The 18309-nt window shown below is 45.9% G+C and overlaps 1 pseudogene across 1 annotated transcript in view; it reads right to left on the bottom strand.

The window, feature by feature from the left end:
• The window catches only part of LOC309561866 (RNA-binding region-containing protein 3-like), a 111297-nt pseudogene that overhangs the window by 77948 nt on the left and 15040 nt on the right, over positions 1 to 18309 (bottom strand). The window contains exon 5 of the transcript XR_014226211.1: positions 5653 to 5764. The product of XR_014226211.1 is annotated as an RNA-binding region-containing protein 3-like (transcript). The remainder of the gene's footprint in view (positions 1 to 5652; positions 5765 to 18309) is intronic.

Raw genomic sequence — 18309 nt, 5'->3', positions numbered from 1 at the left:
GCCCGGGCACTCCTGGTGCCCCCTTGGTGATTGATGTAAGCCACCGCAGTGGCATTGTCCGTCTGCACCCGTACAGGACGGCCCTGAAGATGATCCGACCAGTGGATCAGGCACAGCCTGATCGCTCTCAATTCCAAAATGTTGATTGGGAGGGAGGATTCCTCCTCTGACCAGGTGCCCTGGGCAGACAGGTTGCCCAGAACGCCACCCCAGCCTGACAGGCTGGCATTCGTGGTCATTACCGTCCACAAAATTGGCCGGAAGGATTTTCCGTCCGACACCGCCGGGGACTGAAGCCACCACAAGAGATCCATTCTGGTTTGGCGACTCAGACGCTCTCAGGTCCAAGGACTGAGGTAGTCTGTCCCACCTGGCCAGGATCTCCGATTGAAGAGGTCGCGTGTGAAACTCGAAGGCCGACACCATCAACCCCAGGGACCGCATACAGGTCCTGAGTGACGAGGATTTGTTGTCCCTGAGGGACCTGACCTCGTTCTGTAGGGTCCGGAGCTTGTCCTCCGGTAAGAACACCTTTGCTTGAGCAGAGTCCAGAACCATTCCCAGATACGGGAGACGAACCGAAGGAGACTTCTGAATGTTGATTGTCCAACCGAACTCCTGAAGCGTCTGGACTGTAGTAGACAGATCGCACAGCAGGCTCTGACTGGCACTCGATCTTAACAGGAGATCGTCCAGATATCCAAAGACCACAATGCCCTGTGCCCGCAACAGGCCCAGAACAGGCGCCAACACTTTGGTAAAGACCCTTGGAGCCGAAGCGAGACCGAAAGGTAACGCCACAAACTGGTAATGTTCCTTCGCGATAGCGAATCGGAGGTACCTCTGATGACCCTCGAAAATGGGGATGTGTAGATACGCATCGTTCAGGTCTATAGAGGCCAGGAACTCCCTCGGATTTAGGGAGGCCACCACCGAGCGGAGTGATTCCATGCGGAACTTTCGAACTCGCACAAAGCGGTTAAACTCTTTTAAGTCCAGAATCGGACGCACTTTGCCCTCCTTTCTGGGCACAGTGAACAGATTTGAATAAAAACACCGAAACCTGTCCCGATGAGGCACCGGGACGATCACCCCCTGAGCGAGAAGATCCTGCACCGCCTGATGTAGGTCCTGTACCCGCCCTAGGGTCAAATGAAGATTTGAGGGAAAGAATCTGTTCGCCAACCGTGAAAGAAATTTGATCTTGTACCCTGACCGAATGATTTCCTGAACCCACCTGTCCGTGATTCGGAGCAGCCAAGGTTGGAGGAAACTGCGCAAACGTCCCCCCACCCCTGTAACGGGTGAGGGCGCCCCTTCAAGCAGAGGCGGACTGAGCCGCCGCCCCAGCCTGGCCGGATTTTTGTTTGCCAAACCAGGGCTTTTTCTGACCACCTTGGCCCTTGAAGGGTTTACCCTTGTTCTGCGCCTTGAAGGCACGAAAGGACCCTTGAGTAGGTTTAAAGGAGGGGCCCCGCTTACCGCGGAAAAACTTGCCCTTAGGATTCTGGGGCAGCAGAGTGCTCTTACCCCCAGTGACTCCTTTAACCAATTCATCCAAGGATTCCCCAAAAAGGCGAGACCCCGCATAGGGGATGTCAGCCACCGTCTTCCTGGATTTTTGGTCAGCCGACCAGCATTTTAACCAGATTAAGCGACGGTTAATCACAGCGACACTGGACAGGCGTATCGCCAAAGGGGCCTCATTTAGAGCCGCATCGCACAAATACATGACCCCGCGATAAATCTGATCCACCATCTCCACTGTAGTGGGAGGGGCAGAGTCGGCCACGAGGGTGCGTTTGAGCACCTTGGTCCAATCCGCCACAGCCTGAGCCACCATCACAGAGGCAAAGATAGGCTTGAGCATGGAACCCGCCACCATGTAGGAATGTCAGGCAAGAGATTCCAGCCTCCTATCAGTAGGATCCCTAAACACCGGGGAGTCCTCGGCAGGGAGAAGGGTAGCACTGTTCAACCTGGCCACCGTGTGATCCACTTGAGGAGGCACAAACCAGCGCGCAGCCGTAGTAGCCGCAAAAGGGTAGAGAAGTTGAAACTTCTTAGGCACCACGAAGGTGTGTTTTAAATTACGCCATAGCTCATTCACCTTATGGTGAAACTCTGCAGGGCAAGGAAAAACCTGCGCCGTCTTGCGGGTCCTGTGTGTACCAAAAGAGGACACAACGCCCGGAGTGGGCTCATCCTCCAAATGTAGTGTATCCTTTACTGCTAGGATCAACTCATTCATAGCTGTGCGTTCCTTGGGTGACCCGGGGGGGGGGGGGGAATCATCCACCCCTGCAACCTCCGCCTCCCACTCAGACTCTTGCGGGTCCTGAGAAGAGCGAGACCCCGAAAGGGCCACGCTACCTACAGCAACCATGTCACACTCAGAATCAGAAGAAAAGGAAATTCTAGGCCTTTTCCTAGCAGCACGTTCAGATATCAGCACATCCATTTTTGACACCAAAGTTGCCACAACAGCAGCCAAAATTAGTGACGGTAGAAGATTCAGAGGACCCTGAATCCCCCACCAAAGCTGGAGGGAATTTGCTGTCCTGGGATTCCATAACAGAAATAAAAAGTTATTTTTTTGTTTTGTTTGTTGAACTGGCCCTTTAAGAGCGGCGCGGACCCCCACAGCACACCGCTATAGAGACTGACACACAGACCCCCCGCAGGCACAAAACTGACCAGACCTAATGGGAGGCTTCGGCAAGATGGCCGCCGACATGTGCTCTGAACGATCGAATGCCACACGCAAGATGGCTCCGCAAGGCGCCAAAATCACTACATAGCATGCTGTATAAACGCCCATAATGAAGCCAGACATGCTGCCCACACTTAAAATGGCGGACCGGCGGTTTTTAACCCCGCAGCGGCCGCTGCATGTGTCTGCACCTCCAAGCACCCAAAGTGACCTTAGGAGAGGGACCCCCAAAACCCCACACAGCACTGCTGTGAGAGAATAAAACCCCCGCAGTGACCGGATCAGGAAGCCCAAAAACGCACAGACATAGGGGACACCACAGACACACAGGACTGCCGACCCCAGACAGAGGCCCCACACAGAATGTACTTACCTGTACCTGATGGCGTGGGGTGCCTCATATCAAGCGGGAAACCGCCCACCCTCAGATGGCAGGGGAGTGCCGCCAGCCAGAACGCAGGACACCATTAGTGCACAGATGAATCTATGCTGTGTCCAGTGAGGTAGCCACCTCACACGGCTGCATCCCTGATGGACTGGGATGGGTCGCTTGTGAGGCCAGGGCCAACACATAGCCTGCGAAACGCTCGATGGCGGGCTGGGATTCCATCTGACCCTCTGTCCTGGAGAACCAGGACGGTCAGTCCGATTCCCGGCTCCGCAAACGCCGTCTCCATCCGAAGATCCACTAACTAGTGCTGGTAAAATAAACAGCTAACAATGTAAAGAAAAATTACATCTTTTGAAAATAAATCATAAAAGAAGAAGAGGAAGGCTGAGACTGTAGCCTCAGCACAGGGAAGCCTATCCACTCCTAAGCTAGGCAGAAGACAAACTGAATTGGAATGGCTATTGCAGTGGGGTATTGGACTAGAAGGACAGCCCCCATAGGTGTGACTATGTAGATGCATTGTTCTTTTACAAGTCTTATGCCTAGAAACTCCTGTGGAGAGGAAGCAATACCCCATTAGTGAAGACTGTGTGAATGGTCGGCGACTGTCGGAGGACGTAAGAGAAAATGCCACGCTTTACTTTTGTTGATTACACTGGAACGCACTACACTGGTGTGAACTAGGGCCACTGGAACCCATGTTAAACACTTTTATTCTGCATCAAAAATGCATGGACTATGCACTGATCTGCATCAGTGTAAACCAGACCTACAGTCAGGTCCATAAATATTGGGACATCGACACCATTCTAATCTTTTTGGCTCTATACACCACCACAATGGATTTGAAATAAAAACAAAACAAGATGTGCTTTAACTGCAGACTCTCAGCTTTAATTTGTAGGAATTACAACAGTTTGTATATGTGCCTCCTACTTTTTAAGGGACCAAAAGTAATGGGACAATTGGCTGCTCAGCTGTACCATGGCCAGGTGTGTGTTATTCCCTCATTATCCCATTTACAAGGAGCAGATAAAAAGGTCCAGAGTGCATTTCAAGTGTGCTATTTGCATTTGGAATCTGTTGCCGTCAACGCTGAAAGGGAGATCAAAAGAGCTGTCACTATCAGTGAAGCAAGCCATCATTAGGCTGAAAAAACAAAACAAACCAATCAGAGATATTAAATACATTAGGTGTGGCCAAATCAACTATTTGGAACATCCTTAAAAAGAAAGAACGCACCGGTGAGCTCAGCAACACCAAAAGACCCGGAAGGCCACGGAAAACAACTGTGGTGGATGACCGAAGAATTCTTCCCTGGTGAAGAAAACACCCTTCACAACAGTTGGCTAGATCAAGAACACTTTCCAGGAGGTAGGTGTATGTGTGTCAAAGTCAACAATCAAGAGAAGACTTCACCAGAGTGAATACAGAGGGTTCACCACAAGATGTAAACCATTGGTGAGCTTCAAACAGGAAGGCTAGATTAGAGTTTGCCAAACATCTAAAAAAGCCTTCACAGTTCCGGAACATCCTATGGACAGATGAGACCAAGATCAACTTGTACCAGAATGATGGAAAGAGAAGAGTATGGAGAAGGCAAGGAACTGCTATCCAAAGCATACCACCTCATCAGTGAAGCATGGTGGTGGTAGTGTCATGCCGTGGGCATGTATGGTTACAAATGGAACTGGTTCTCTTGTATTTATTGATGATGTGACTGTTGACAAAAGCAGCAGGATGAATTCTGAAGTGTTTCGGGCAATATCATCTGCTCATATTCAGTCAAATGCTTCAGAACTCATTGGACGGCACTTCACAGTGCAGATGGACAATGACCCAAAGCATAATACGAAAGCAACCAAAGTGTCTTTTAAGGGAAAGAAGTGGCATGTTATGCAATGGCCAAGTCAGTCACCTGATCTGAATCCAATTGAGCATGCATTTCACTTGCTGAAGACAAAACTGAAAGGAAAATGCCCCAAGAACAAGCAGGAACTGAAGACAGTTGCAGTAGAGGCCTGGCAGAGCATCACCAGGGATGAAAACCAGTGTCTGGTGATGTCTATGCGTTCCAGACTTCAGGCTGTAATTGACTGCAAAGGATTTGCGACCAAGTATTAAAAAGTGAAAGTTTGATGTATGATTGTTAATCTGTACCATTACTTTTGGTCCTTTAAAAAGTGGGAGGCACATATACAAACTGTTGTAATTCCTACACTTACACACACACATATATATTATATATATATATATATATATTTTTTTTTTTTTTTAATAAAGTTATCTTAGCCTTTAAGAAAAGAAAACCCAGCAGCATGCATTTTTTTCCCCCACACCAGAGCCAACGTAACCCCTGACAAGAAAGTTTGAATGGCTTTTGCCTAATGCATAATCTCTGCCTTTACATTCAATATGTTCAATGAAAACACATAGCCCCTACCCTCTTGTTCTTGTGTCCTTGTCTGTATTTATAGTGGTAGTGTCACATTAACTATAAACTTAAATTACTTTTTAAATTTAAATACTGGATTAAAACAGGTTTTACCTGAACATAGAACTTTGGGACACTTGCTAGGGCATTTGCAATGTTTGCCAAAACTGTGCTTGTAGGAGGTGGATATAGGTACTTTAGGCTGGATTTTATTGGGAAAACTAGCCTGTTACAAAAAAAAAAAAAAAAAAAAGTTTTCATTAAGGCATTTTATCGGCACATGCAGAACTAAATAAGCTTGTAATACAGTACACATCCTAAAATATTATAATAAAAGCATGTAAAATACAATGATTTTTTTTTTTTTTTTGAACCACTAGTTTGCCATTTTCACACTTCCATTCTGACCGTATTAATGTGAAGATGTAAAAAATAATGTGATAGCAAATAATATTGTTACAGGAGTCAGGTATGCCCCGAGTGTTTACTATGGAATTTAGTCTACTGTCAACCATTTCTTCATTTATTAACCATAAATTACCATCCCAAGTTTACAAATTATTCATTCAGCCATAATTCAGCTCTTGACAGGATGTTCATTATACCTGTCCAGTAATGAGCAGACAGTACAAGCAGGGCTCCATTCAAAAATATAAAAAATAATATCTTAGCTACCTATCTAGACACCGCTGCACCTAGTGGCTGATGTGCCATGCTGCCAGTGTAGCATGTGTGTATACTGCAATACACAGGCCTGGAGTGAGTGCCCATGAGAATGCTTGCAATGGCAAACACTCATTATTCAGCACAACCACATAGCTATGTTGACCAATTAGAAATGTTTCTTTCTTCTGGGACATCATACCAGAAGAAGAAACCTCAGATGTGCTTCTCCTTGGTCAGGATGGTCACATGAATGTAAAGACCAAAGAGTGTTTGCCATTATGAGGATTATGATGGGTACTCACTCGGAGATTGTGTATTGAAGTGTACAGACTACTAAACTGACGTTACAGGGCATCTTGCCAGCTATGTGCAATGGTGTATGGGGTATTGGCCTGCATATTTAGTTAGTTCACCTTTTAATTTTTTGAAAAAACAAAAAAAACAAAAGTGAACTTACCCTTTAAAGACTCTGCAAGTACAGTAAAGTACCTGTAGATTTGCCAGAAATGCGCTCCTCTCTAAAGTCCTTTTGTGGACTGACAACACACGGCTTTTTTGTGATGTAAGTGAGGTCAGCCCTACCGAGTGCCTTTGCTAAACTGCTCAAATCACTCCCGCTCCCAGATCTCAACACAACAGTTAAATGATTCTGTAGTCCAAGATAAGAACTATACAAGGTAGTTTGTTTTTAGTATTGTTAGCGTGGTCTATGTACGTGCCCGTGTTGTCTGTGTGTGTGTTTGGCTGGCTTAACCCAAAACAGCATATAAAAGCGTTCTGTATAGGTCACAGAAAAAAAGGAAGGTTATTTTGTCAGCAATAACATAGCGGGCTCTTTAATTCGGTGAACATAGACATTTATTTTGAAAAAATAGGGGATGTGATAACATCCGTGCAAAAAAGATGTCGGTGGGTACAATCAGTGTTGGGACAAGAAACAAGACATACATAACATGTGACAAACAGTGACAAAAATCGGCCGGCAAAATAATGTTGCATCAATAATCTAAATTATCATATAATCAATCAAATGTTAGTTGCAATAATGGTGATTCTTGAAGAGGCTCCTTGGGGGGCTGTGGGTCGCCAATGGGGCTGATGGCCGTACTGCACAATTGTATGGAGTGTTGGATCCAGTGAGGTCACTCTTTTTTGTGTGCTATTAGTCTTAGCTATGACTTTATGGGGAGAGGGCTGGGGGTATCTCAGTCAGAGAGGTAGCTTTGGGGGAGACAGTATGTGTTTAATGTTGCTGCCATGTGGTAAAGCATCAATCGTTGGCATATAGGGTTCTTTGACGGGGACTAGGCAGAGATCTGACAATTGTCTTGATCACTGACGGTAAAATTACCGTTTCTTCACCCCTATTTTGTGACAGAGTGTCGCTCTACGTTTTAGCCTTGTAGCTAGTATTGTTGTGGGGGGGTATAAGGTGATAAAGGGGACTTGTGCAGAGCAAAACCGATCGGGTATGTGCCTCCGATTCCCGCTGACCGCATGTAATGAATGGCGGTTCAGTGCGGTAAGTGGTATCTCACTTGCTCTGACGGCCCTTCGGCCGTTTCTTCACCCCTGTTTAAGGAGCACACAGTACCTCATAGATGATCCGTAGAGCGATTACTCGTGTCCTGCCGCTGCCGGTCTCCGTGCGTGCTGCCTTCTGCTTCTGCTTTCCTGAGGGATCCGTCGCCTGTTAGGAGTGGTGAGGGGATGTGCCGCCGAGCTGTGACGTTGACGCATTTCGCTTCCTGTTGCGTAGCTTCATCTGGACGTGGTTGAGTCAGTCAGCTGATCCCTTATATGTAGATCTTCTCAGCTGTACTGACTTGGGATTGATTGTGACAAGGGAGTTTCTGTGTGTGAATTCTTCACACAGGTGGGGGTTGCTGCAAGGGCATTGTTGGAGGAAAGGATTTGGAATAAGTTCACGGGATTTTGATTGGACATGTATTGGGTCTAGAAAACATCGATATTATTTTCAAGATGTATAAATCTGAAAATTCGTGGGTTGGAGTGTGGGTTCATTACAGTCATAAAGCCTTCTATATCTATTAAGTATATACATAAATACAAGGTTACCCTTTGGTATAAGGCAATAGATGTATCAGATATACGTTTACTTTTTCTGAAAAATGGGTATTTATCTTATTTAATTTAATAAAGATGGAGTCCCATTTAGAGATCTTGTCCAAAATTTGTATAAACACAAATTTTGGACAAGATCTCTAAATGGGACTCCATCTTTATTAAATTAAATAAGATAAATACCCATTTTTCAGAAAAAGTAAACGTATATCTGATACATCTATTGCCTTATACCAAAGGGTAACCTTGTATTTATGTATATACTTAATAGATATAGAAGGCTTTATGACTGTAATGAACCCACACTCCAACCCACGAATTTTCAGATTTATACATCTTGAAAATAATATTGATGTTTTCTAGACCCAATACATGTCCAATCAAAATCGGGCAATCAAAATCCCGTGAACTTATTCCAAATCCTTTTCTCCAACAATGCCCTTGCAGCAACCCCCACCTGTGTGAAGAATGCACACACAGAAACTCCCTTGTCACAATCAATCCCAAGTCAGTACAGCTGAGAAGATCTACATATAAGGGATCAGCTGACCGACTCAACCACGTCCAGACGAAGCTACGCAACAGGAAGCGAAATGCGTCGACGTCACAGCCCGGCGGCACATCCCCTCACCACTCCTAACAGGCGACGGATCGCTCGGGAGAGCAGAAGCCGAGGGCAGCACGCACGGAGACCGGCAGCGGCAGGACACAAGTAATCGCTCTACGGATCATCTATGAGGTACTGTGTGCTCCTTAAGCAGGGGTGAAGAAACGCCTGAAGGGCCGTCAGAGTAAGTGAGATACCACTTACCGCACTGAACCGCCATTCATTACATGCGGTCAGCGGGAATCGGAGGCACATACCCGATCGGTTTTGCTCTGCACAAGTCCCCTTTATCACCTTATACCCCCCACAACAATACTAGCTACAAGGTTAAAACGTAGAGCGACACTCTGTCACAAGATAGGGGTGAAGAAACGGTAATTTTACCGTCAGTGATCAAGACAATTGTCAGATCTCTGCCTAGTCCCCGTCAAAGAACCCTATATGCCAACGATTGATGCTTTACCACATGGCAGCAACATTAAACATATACTGTCTCCCCCAAAGCTACCTCTCTGACTGAGATACCCCCAGCCCTCTCCCCATAAAGTCATAGCTAAGACTAATAGCACACAAAAAAGAGTGACCTCACTGGATCCAACACTCCATACAATTGTGCAGTACGGCCATCAGCCCCATTGGCGATCCACACCCCTCCAAGGAGCCTCTTCAAGAATCACCATTATTGCAACTAACATTTGATTGATTATATGATTATTTAGATTCTTGATGCAACATTATTTTGCCGGCCGATTTTTGTCACTGTTTGTCACATGTTATGTATGTCTTGTTTCTAGTCCCAACACTGATTGTACCCACTGACATCTTTTTTGCACGGATGTTATTATCACATCCCCTATTTTTTCAAAATAAATGTCTATGTTCACCGAATTAAAGAGCCCGCTATGTTATTGCTGACAAAATAACCTTCCTTTTTTTCTGTGACCTATACAGAACGCTTTGTTTACAAGATAAGAACTAACATGGCTCTTTAAGATAACACAGCAAGTGTACAGACGACAGGACAGCTCAGAATTTCTGACAAGATTAACCTTTTTTTGTTTTATTTTTTGCAGTTATCAAACAGATATAACAAAATGCTTGCAAAAGGTATATTTACCAGACCAAACGAAAGCCAATAAGAAAAGTGCATTCTGGGGATTTACACATTAACTTTCTTAATTTTTTATTAATGTTTATTAATTTAGTTTATAAAGATCATATAATGTTTTTTATAGTTTACTTATTAAATCAGATATAAAAATATATCTTTTGGAATTTTTCTGTGCCTTTACACAATATATAAGATGTGTAATTGATTTTCAATAACCTTCTATAATACATTTTGACAAAGATTTTTCTTCTCATAGAGAAATACCCAATTCTTTCCAAAGAAAAAAGTAAAAAAAATATACTCCAAGAATTCATATGGGGATAAAGAAAAAATTAAAAAAATTCCTTAGATTCATTGTACTTTTTCCTTTCTCACCATGAATTTGCTCATTATTTTCCAATTTTTTTTTTCTGTTTCAGATTACAGCCATGATCTGCTGATGACAAAGCTCTTTCTTTTAAATGCACAAATGTCAAAGCGCTCGAATCACTACTGGGGAAATTAAAAGAGCCTGCTGTGGGGGGGAGGGGGGGGGGGTCGCTGCTGTCCAAAACTCATAAACCAATGAGATCAAAGAAAAAACAAAACACATGTAAGGAAAGTGCTGTACCCTGGTACAGTCATGACATAAATCTCTGGACTCCAGATGTGACCATCATTTGGCTCGAAAACTGAACAGGAGCTGACACCACCCTGTGGCATTAAGACCTAAAGAAGGGGCCACGTCCCGAAACATGTAGTCTTGGCTACTGGGTTTTAATCCCATGTTTCCTTTGCAACAGAGCCGCTTGAGCTTCCCAATCGATACAGCGTTGCCCATGCCTTACAGCTAACCATCTTCTACTTCCGCCAGCTTGTGACGTTATATCCAGGCGACCAGTCCGGATTTCACTGCGAGAGGGCTTTTATTCCCAGGCGTCTCGGCTGTTTCACCTCAGCCAGACGCCCCCGGTCAGCTCCTTCGCTGACTGGAGCATCTCCATCATGCTCCTTTTGAGTTTCCCAGCCAGATCAGGATCACATCTGGACTCCTGCAGCACGCCTTGCCTCCCCAGGACCCCAGCTGAACCAGCCCCACTGTTCTCTCTGGAGCATATCTGTCACTCATGCAGTTACATCTTCAGGTATTTTTAACTGGGTCTACAACGTTATATCATGGGATGTTCCCTGCCACTGTATGCTTTGGATCATTTCTAATAAATTGAAATGTTTTATTCATCCAGAGATTTATGTCATGATTGTACCAGGGTACAGTGCTTTCCTTACATTGTGTTTTTTCTTTCGTTTATATGGACTGTTATTATGGAACCACAATAATATGGCAGCACTTTTGGCACTATGGCAGCATAGTGCACTGGAGATTGAACTCTCAAGTGACATCAGCACCTCCCCTTCTCTACTCAAAGAGCAACTGAAAGCATAGTACTTCAATGCAGGGAAAATATCCTCTTAACCACTTCAGCCCCGGAAGATTTACCCTCTTCCTGACCAGGCCCTATTTTGTGATTCGGCACTGCGTTACTTTAACGGACAATTGCGCGGTCGTGCGACTGTACCCAAACAAAATGTACGTCCCTTTTTTCCCCACAAATAGAGATTTCTTTTGCTGATATTTGATCACCTGTGCGATTTTTATTTTTTGCGGTATAAACAAAAAAAAAAAAAAAAAATTTTGAAATTTTGAAAAATAAATAAAACAATATTTTTCACATTCTGCTATAGAACATTCCCAAGAAAAAAGAAAAATTTAAAAATCAAAATTTAACATTTTAGGCCAATTTGTTTTCTGCTACATATTTTTGGTAAAAAAAAAAAAAAAAAAAAAGAAAAGCGCAATAAGCGTATTTTTGATGGTTTGCGCAAAGGTTATCGCGTCTACTAACTACGGAAAAGATTTATGTCATTTTTATTTATTTTTTTTTTAACTAGTAATGGCGGCGATCTGCGATTTTTTGCAGGACTGCGACATTGCAGCGGACAGATCGGACCACTAACTGACATTTTTGACACTTTTGTGGGTACCAGTGACATTACTACAGTAATCAGTGCTAAAAATATGCACTGTTACTGTAATAATGCCATTGGCAGGGAAGGGGTTAACCCTGTGGGTAATCAAATGGTTAAATGTGAGCCAAGGGGAGTCATTCTAACTGTGGGGGGGGGCGTGGCTTCCGGGATGACCATAGAGATATGTGATACTATATAGCAGGATCACATGAGCTCTGTGATCATCCCAGGGAGGACGACGGTCGGCTGTGTTTACAACAGCTGACCGCCCTCTCTCAGCGGGGAACGATCGCAGGTGTCAGGCAGCAATCGGAGCCGCCCAACACACGCATCGGCGGCGCGTGCTCGCCCCCTTGACTCCCGAGAGCGAGCGCAGTACATCTGCGGTAGGCAGTCGTAAACTGGTTAAAGAGAAACTAAAAAGGCAAAACTTTAAGTTTTGGATAGAGTGAAGATGGATTAGAAGACCTGTCAGTTCTTATTGTGGTCTTTGCCCCCGTTAGGGAGACAACTTTAGGAAAGAACGACTGACAGGGTCGTACCACCACTTGTCCCTGTGAACCACCAGGACAACGCAGCCAACTCAGACACCCCACGCGCAGAAGAAATAGCGACCAAAAAGGCCACCTTCTGCAACAGATTGAGCAGAGGAAGTTAAAATATTTTCAAAAGGAGGTTTTTGAAGTACCGACAGTACCAAATTGAGTTACCAGGAAGGTACCAGGGATCACACCTGAGGAGCCAGATTGCGAACCCCCTGCACATAAGTGTGAACCAAGGACTTCCCCGCCAACGGCCTTTGGAGAAATATGGCCAAGGTGGAAATTTGGCCCTTGATGGTGCCGAGAGCCAAACGTTAATCTACATCAAGTTGCAGAAACTCCAACAGGCGAGACACAGAAAAAGGAACAGGGAGAAACCCCCCCCCTCCCCCTGAGACTCACACCAAGTAATGTACGCCTTCCAAACTCGATGATAAACCTTCCTAGAAGTAGATCTCCTAGCTTTCAACAGTGTAGGTATCACCGACTCAGACAGCCCTCTGTCCTTCAGCACCTGGCTTTCAATAGCCAGGCCGTTAAAGCCAGCAACTGTAAAGCAGGATGGAAGATTGGTCCCTGAGACAGAAGATCTTCCCTGAGTGGAAGTTTCCAAGGAATGTCTGCTACCAGCCTCACCAGGCCTGCGTACCAAGACTGGTGAGGCCAGTCTGACTCCACAAGAATGACTGGAATCCCTTCCACCTCAATTCTGCGTAGCAATCTCGACAGAAGTTGTATTGGAGAAAAAGCGTAAAATCAGATGATACTGAGCCCAGGGGGCCACCAGGGCGTCTGCGGCATCGGCGAGAGGATCCCGAGACCTTGACACGAACCTCTGCATCTTCCTGTTGAGACAGGAGGCCAACAGGTCCACATCAGGAGTCCCCCACCGGATACACAGTTAATGAAACACCTCCGGATGGAGAGACCATTCTCCCTGATCCAACGTCTGCTGACTGAGATAGTCCGCTTGACAATTCTCTACCCTTGGAATGTGCACAGCAGAGAGGGCCGGAACACATCGTTCTGCCCACCTGAGGATACTGGCTACTTCCCGGGCCACCAAGGCACTTCTTGTGCCCCTTTGATGATGGACATATGCAACAGCCATAGCATTGTCCGATTGTATCCTCACTGGGCATCCCTGCAGACGATCCATCCACTGGGATAGACAAAGCCTGATCGCCCGAATCTCCAGGATATTGAGCAGTAGACTGAACTCCTCTCGAGTCCAAACACCCTGAGTGGAGTATACTCCAAAGACACCTCCCCATCCGGACAGACTGACATCCGTGGAAATCACTGTCCAATACAGGGGAAGAAAGAACTTCCCCAGGCGAAGTGCCGGAGAGCGGAGCCACCATATCAGAGACCATTGCGTACCCCGGATCAGCAGGATCAGATTCTCCAGCAACTGCGGTCCTTGTTCCATTTGGCAAGAATCTCTCTTTGCAGGGGTCTGGTATGGAACTGAGCAAACGGAACCGCTTCGAAGGTGGAGACCATCAGACCCAGCACTTGTATGCATGTCCTGAGCAACGACCGACGGTTGGACAACAAGAGCAGAGAGTTTTGCCTGCGGAAGAAACACCCGGGCCGAGGCTGAATCCAGCGTCAGACCCAAGTAGTCCAGTTTGGTAGACTGAGTCAGAGCCGATTTCTGAAAATTCAGTGTCTATCCGAACCCTTGTAGAGTTCACACAGTAAATTTCCAAATCAACTTCTAGAGCCGATGAAGACTCTGCACACAGAAGCAGATCGTCTAGGTATAGAAATATAAATGAACCCGCGCTTAGGAATATATATTGTGTTTCCACAATATGAAAAAATGTATCAAAATCAACGTGCATGATAAATTATAAATGTGGGCTGCTGTTGATAAAACAAGGTGATCCTTTTGTTTCAGATATATGATATGTGTATCAGCGCTGCTCCCTTATTTAAACGATATAAAGTGCTCGGTGCCTACTTAAAATAAATATATAAATATTGGATTACTAAAATTGTATGTTCAAATTATTATATGTGCCAATCCTATGTGCAATTAATGTGTGTAAATCCTCAAAATATCAGCTCAAAAACTTGTGCAATTTCTTGATGTGCAAAAAAGCATAAATAAATAGATACATTCATATACATTAAATGCCAAATGAATATGCATAAAGTGCCAAGTGAAAAAGCATCCTTATAGTCTACAATGATATATATATATATATATATATATATATATATATATATATATATATATATATATATATATAAGTGCAAAGTGAAAACAGTCCTGGTGATTAACAATAACTATTTGGTGAGGTAGATATTCCAAAAGTGCTCAAACTGTGAAACAATAGACCAGGGGTACTCAAATGTAAACTTGAAAGGTCCACTTACAAATTTTCCATTCAGTCCGAGGTCCGGAAAAGTGACCATCAAATTCCAAATACAGAACGCCAACAACAAAAAAAGGCATTCCCCAAAACTTGCTCCCATCCAATGCAGAGCGAGCATTGTGCGTGCCCCCATTAATGCAGAGCGACCATGTGCGTGCCCCCATTAATGCAGAGCGACCATGTGCGTGCCCCCATTAATGCAGAGCGTGTCCCCATTAATGCAGAGCGACCATGTGCGTGCCCCCATTAATGCAGAGCGACCATGTGTGTGCCCCTATTAATGCAGAGCGTGTCCCCATTAATGCAGAGAGACCATGTGCGTGCCCCCATAAATGCAGAGCGACCATGTGTGTGCCCCTATTAATGCAGAGCGTGTCCCCATTAATGCAGAGCGACCATGTGCGTGCCCCCATTAATGCAGAGTGACCAGTGTGTGTGCCCCCAATAATGCAGATTGACCAGTGTGTGTGCCCTCAATAATGCAGAGTGACCAGTGTGTGTGTGCCCCCAATAATGCAGTGACCAGTGTGTGTGCCCCCAATAATGCAGAGTGAAAAGTGTGTGTGCCCCCAATAATGCAGTGACCAGTGTGTGTGCCCCAATAATGCAGAGTGACCAGTGTGCGTGCCCCCAATAATGCAGTGACCAGTGTGTGTGCCCCCAATAATGCAGTGACCAGTGTGTGTGCCCCCAATAATGCAGTGACAAGTGTGTGTGCCCCCAATAATGCAGTGACCAGTGTGCGTGCCCTCAATATTGCAGAGTGACCAGTGAGCGTGCCCCCAATATTGCAGAGTGACCAGTGTGCGTGCCCCCAATATTGCAGAGTGACCAGTGTGCGTGCCCCCATTAATCTGGACCGCCGAAGCGGTCGGCTTCCTTCTGTCATCAGCGGGGGGGTTAGAATTGAGAGGATCGGAGTGGCTGTGTTTAGCGCTGCATGATTACAAAAAGCCGAGTACAAGTTCTTCTGCGGCGGAGAGGATGTCCTACAAAGTCCCGCCTCCTGGACACCGGCTCCTATGATAGACGTCACCAGTGTTCTGTCTATAATAGGTAAGAGCCGGCCCAGGAGGCGGGACTTTGTAGGACATCCTCTCCGCTGCAGAAGAACTTGTACTCGGCTTTTTGTAATCATGCAGCGCTAAACACAGCCACTCCGATCCTCTCCATTCTGCCCCCCGCTGAGACAGAAGGAAGGAGACCGCTTCGGCGGTCCAGATTTTAATCCGTGTGGGTCCGGAGGCGGCCCGGAGTCCGCCTATTGAGGACCCCGGCAATAGACAATCTGTGACCTTCACTCTGTGCTCCCCTCTCGTGTCCCCACTCACTGGACACATAGTAGGGATGAGCACAACTAAAAGGTTCAGCAGTGAAGCGTATATTCGGAGTGGGCCTGGGAAAGGCAAATCCACTGTTTGCTACTGGAGCATGGGGTGTCGTTAAGATTGCACTGACACCCACTGCAGATCACAAGGACAGTGCTATCTAAATGCAGTGTGGGAAACGCGCACAAATTAATGGGTTTCCAGCACCACATTAGTGTGAACTTAAGCTAAATGATATACTATCATATCCATTTACTAAGGTCAGCTGCATAAGGATTAGAAAAAGTCAATGGTGATGGAGAGGACGAAGACCAATCACACACACAGGTGAGGGCAATTGAGCACCATAAAAAGTTATTTACTTTGCAGAAATACCGTAGTTTTCCTTGACATTGTTTTTTCACCACTTCTCTACCGGTGCATTGTAAAATGACGCCGGCAGGAATGCTCTGTACCCCTGGGCGGACATCATATTATGACGGCGATCGGTAATGAGGCGTGTCCCTCGGGACACAGACCATCCCCAATGAGTGTAAAGAGCCAATAAAAAATGGCTTTTTACCATGTGACCGGCGGTGTCCAATCATAGCCGGCCACATGCACTGTACTTGTATCTGCCGCTCATGGGGTGCACAGAGCGGTGATGGAGTGCGTCACTCTGACACATTCCATCCCTAATCAGGGTAAAGTGTCCAATCACAGCCAGTCACAAAATGTATACAAACCGCGGTAACTAGCGGTTACTGGGCTTTCCTCCCAAAACACCGATCCTGGGTGAGGAGGAGATTGTTGCAACAGTTAGTTACCACCTACAGTGCTCAATAAAACACACTGATTGCCCACAGATAAATAGGACCCGTTACTAGCCCCTCAGAGTACCCGAGTGCCTGTCACTGGAGCAGCCGAGTACCTGTCTCCAGCCCAGCAAAGTAACCGAGTACCTGTCCCCAGCCCATCAGAGTACCCGTGTACCTGTCTCCAGCCCATCAGAGTACCCGAGTACCTGTCTCTAGTCCATCAGAGTACCCGAGTACCTGTCTCTAGTCCATCAGAGTACCCAAGTACCTTTCTGAAGCCCATCAGAGTACCCGAGTACCTATCTGCAGCCCATGCCTCGTAGATTATACATTGGGGTGTTAGCTTTCCAAAATGGGGTCACTTTGTGGGTGTTTCAATTCTCCTGGTGCTCCTGAGCCTTCAAAAAATGGATTTTTGTAAGAACTTACCGTAAAATCCTTTTCTCTTAAGCTCATTGACAGACGTAGTCTTCTTGATTCTCAAGAGCTGGGTTATGTTGTCTCCGCAGGAGTAGGACTAGGCAGAAAGACAAAACGTTCTGGCTCCACCTTAGGGGCAGTCCCTGAGGGTATATCCTCCCTCTCTCTGCTACAGGGAATCAGTTCTGTTTAAAGCAGTACAGAGAATTTAACCCAACCCAACTCAATGATAGAGGGGCGGGTACTACGTCTGTCAATGAGCTTAAGAGAAAAGGATTTTACGGTAAGTTCTTACAAAAATCCATTTTTCTCTATCGCTCATTGACAGACGTAGTCTTCTTGATTCTCAAGAGCTGGGACATCCAGAAGCAGTGCCACAAATGAGGGGTGGGATTGACAAAATCAAATCCAATCTAGAAGGCCCAACCGGTGCCAAACTAGAAGTTTTAAAGGCTCATTATAAACAAAGAATGAGACTAAAGAAAAATTTTCCAACGGAAAAAACCCTCGAGGTAGACCACTGGTCTCCTCAAATTGCGGCCTGCAAAACCTTGCGGCCAAACGAGGCATCAGACGATGCCATTACATCAACTTTATAATGTTTAGAAAAGGTATGCACCGACGACCAGGTAGCCGCCTTGCACACCTGGACCACTGACGCCTGATGGCGAAAGGCCCATGACGCACTAAGTGCCCGAGTGGAGTGCGCCTTAACAGGGAACGGGGGCTCCCGACCCTTAATAGAATAAGCCTGCACTACCGTCTGTCTGATCCATCTGGAAATGGTCGCGGCAGATGCAGGCAACCCCTTTTTGGGTCCA

Source organism: Pelophylax lessonae, assembly GCF_965119305.1.
Source record: "Pelophylax lessonae genome assembly, chromosome: 8".
NCBI lineage: Eukaryota > Metazoa > Chordata > Amphibia > Anura > Ranidae > Pelophylax > Pelophylax lessonae.
The sequence above is the reverse complement of the archived record's forward strand: the minus strand, read 5'-3'. Positions and strand labels throughout refer to the sequence as shown.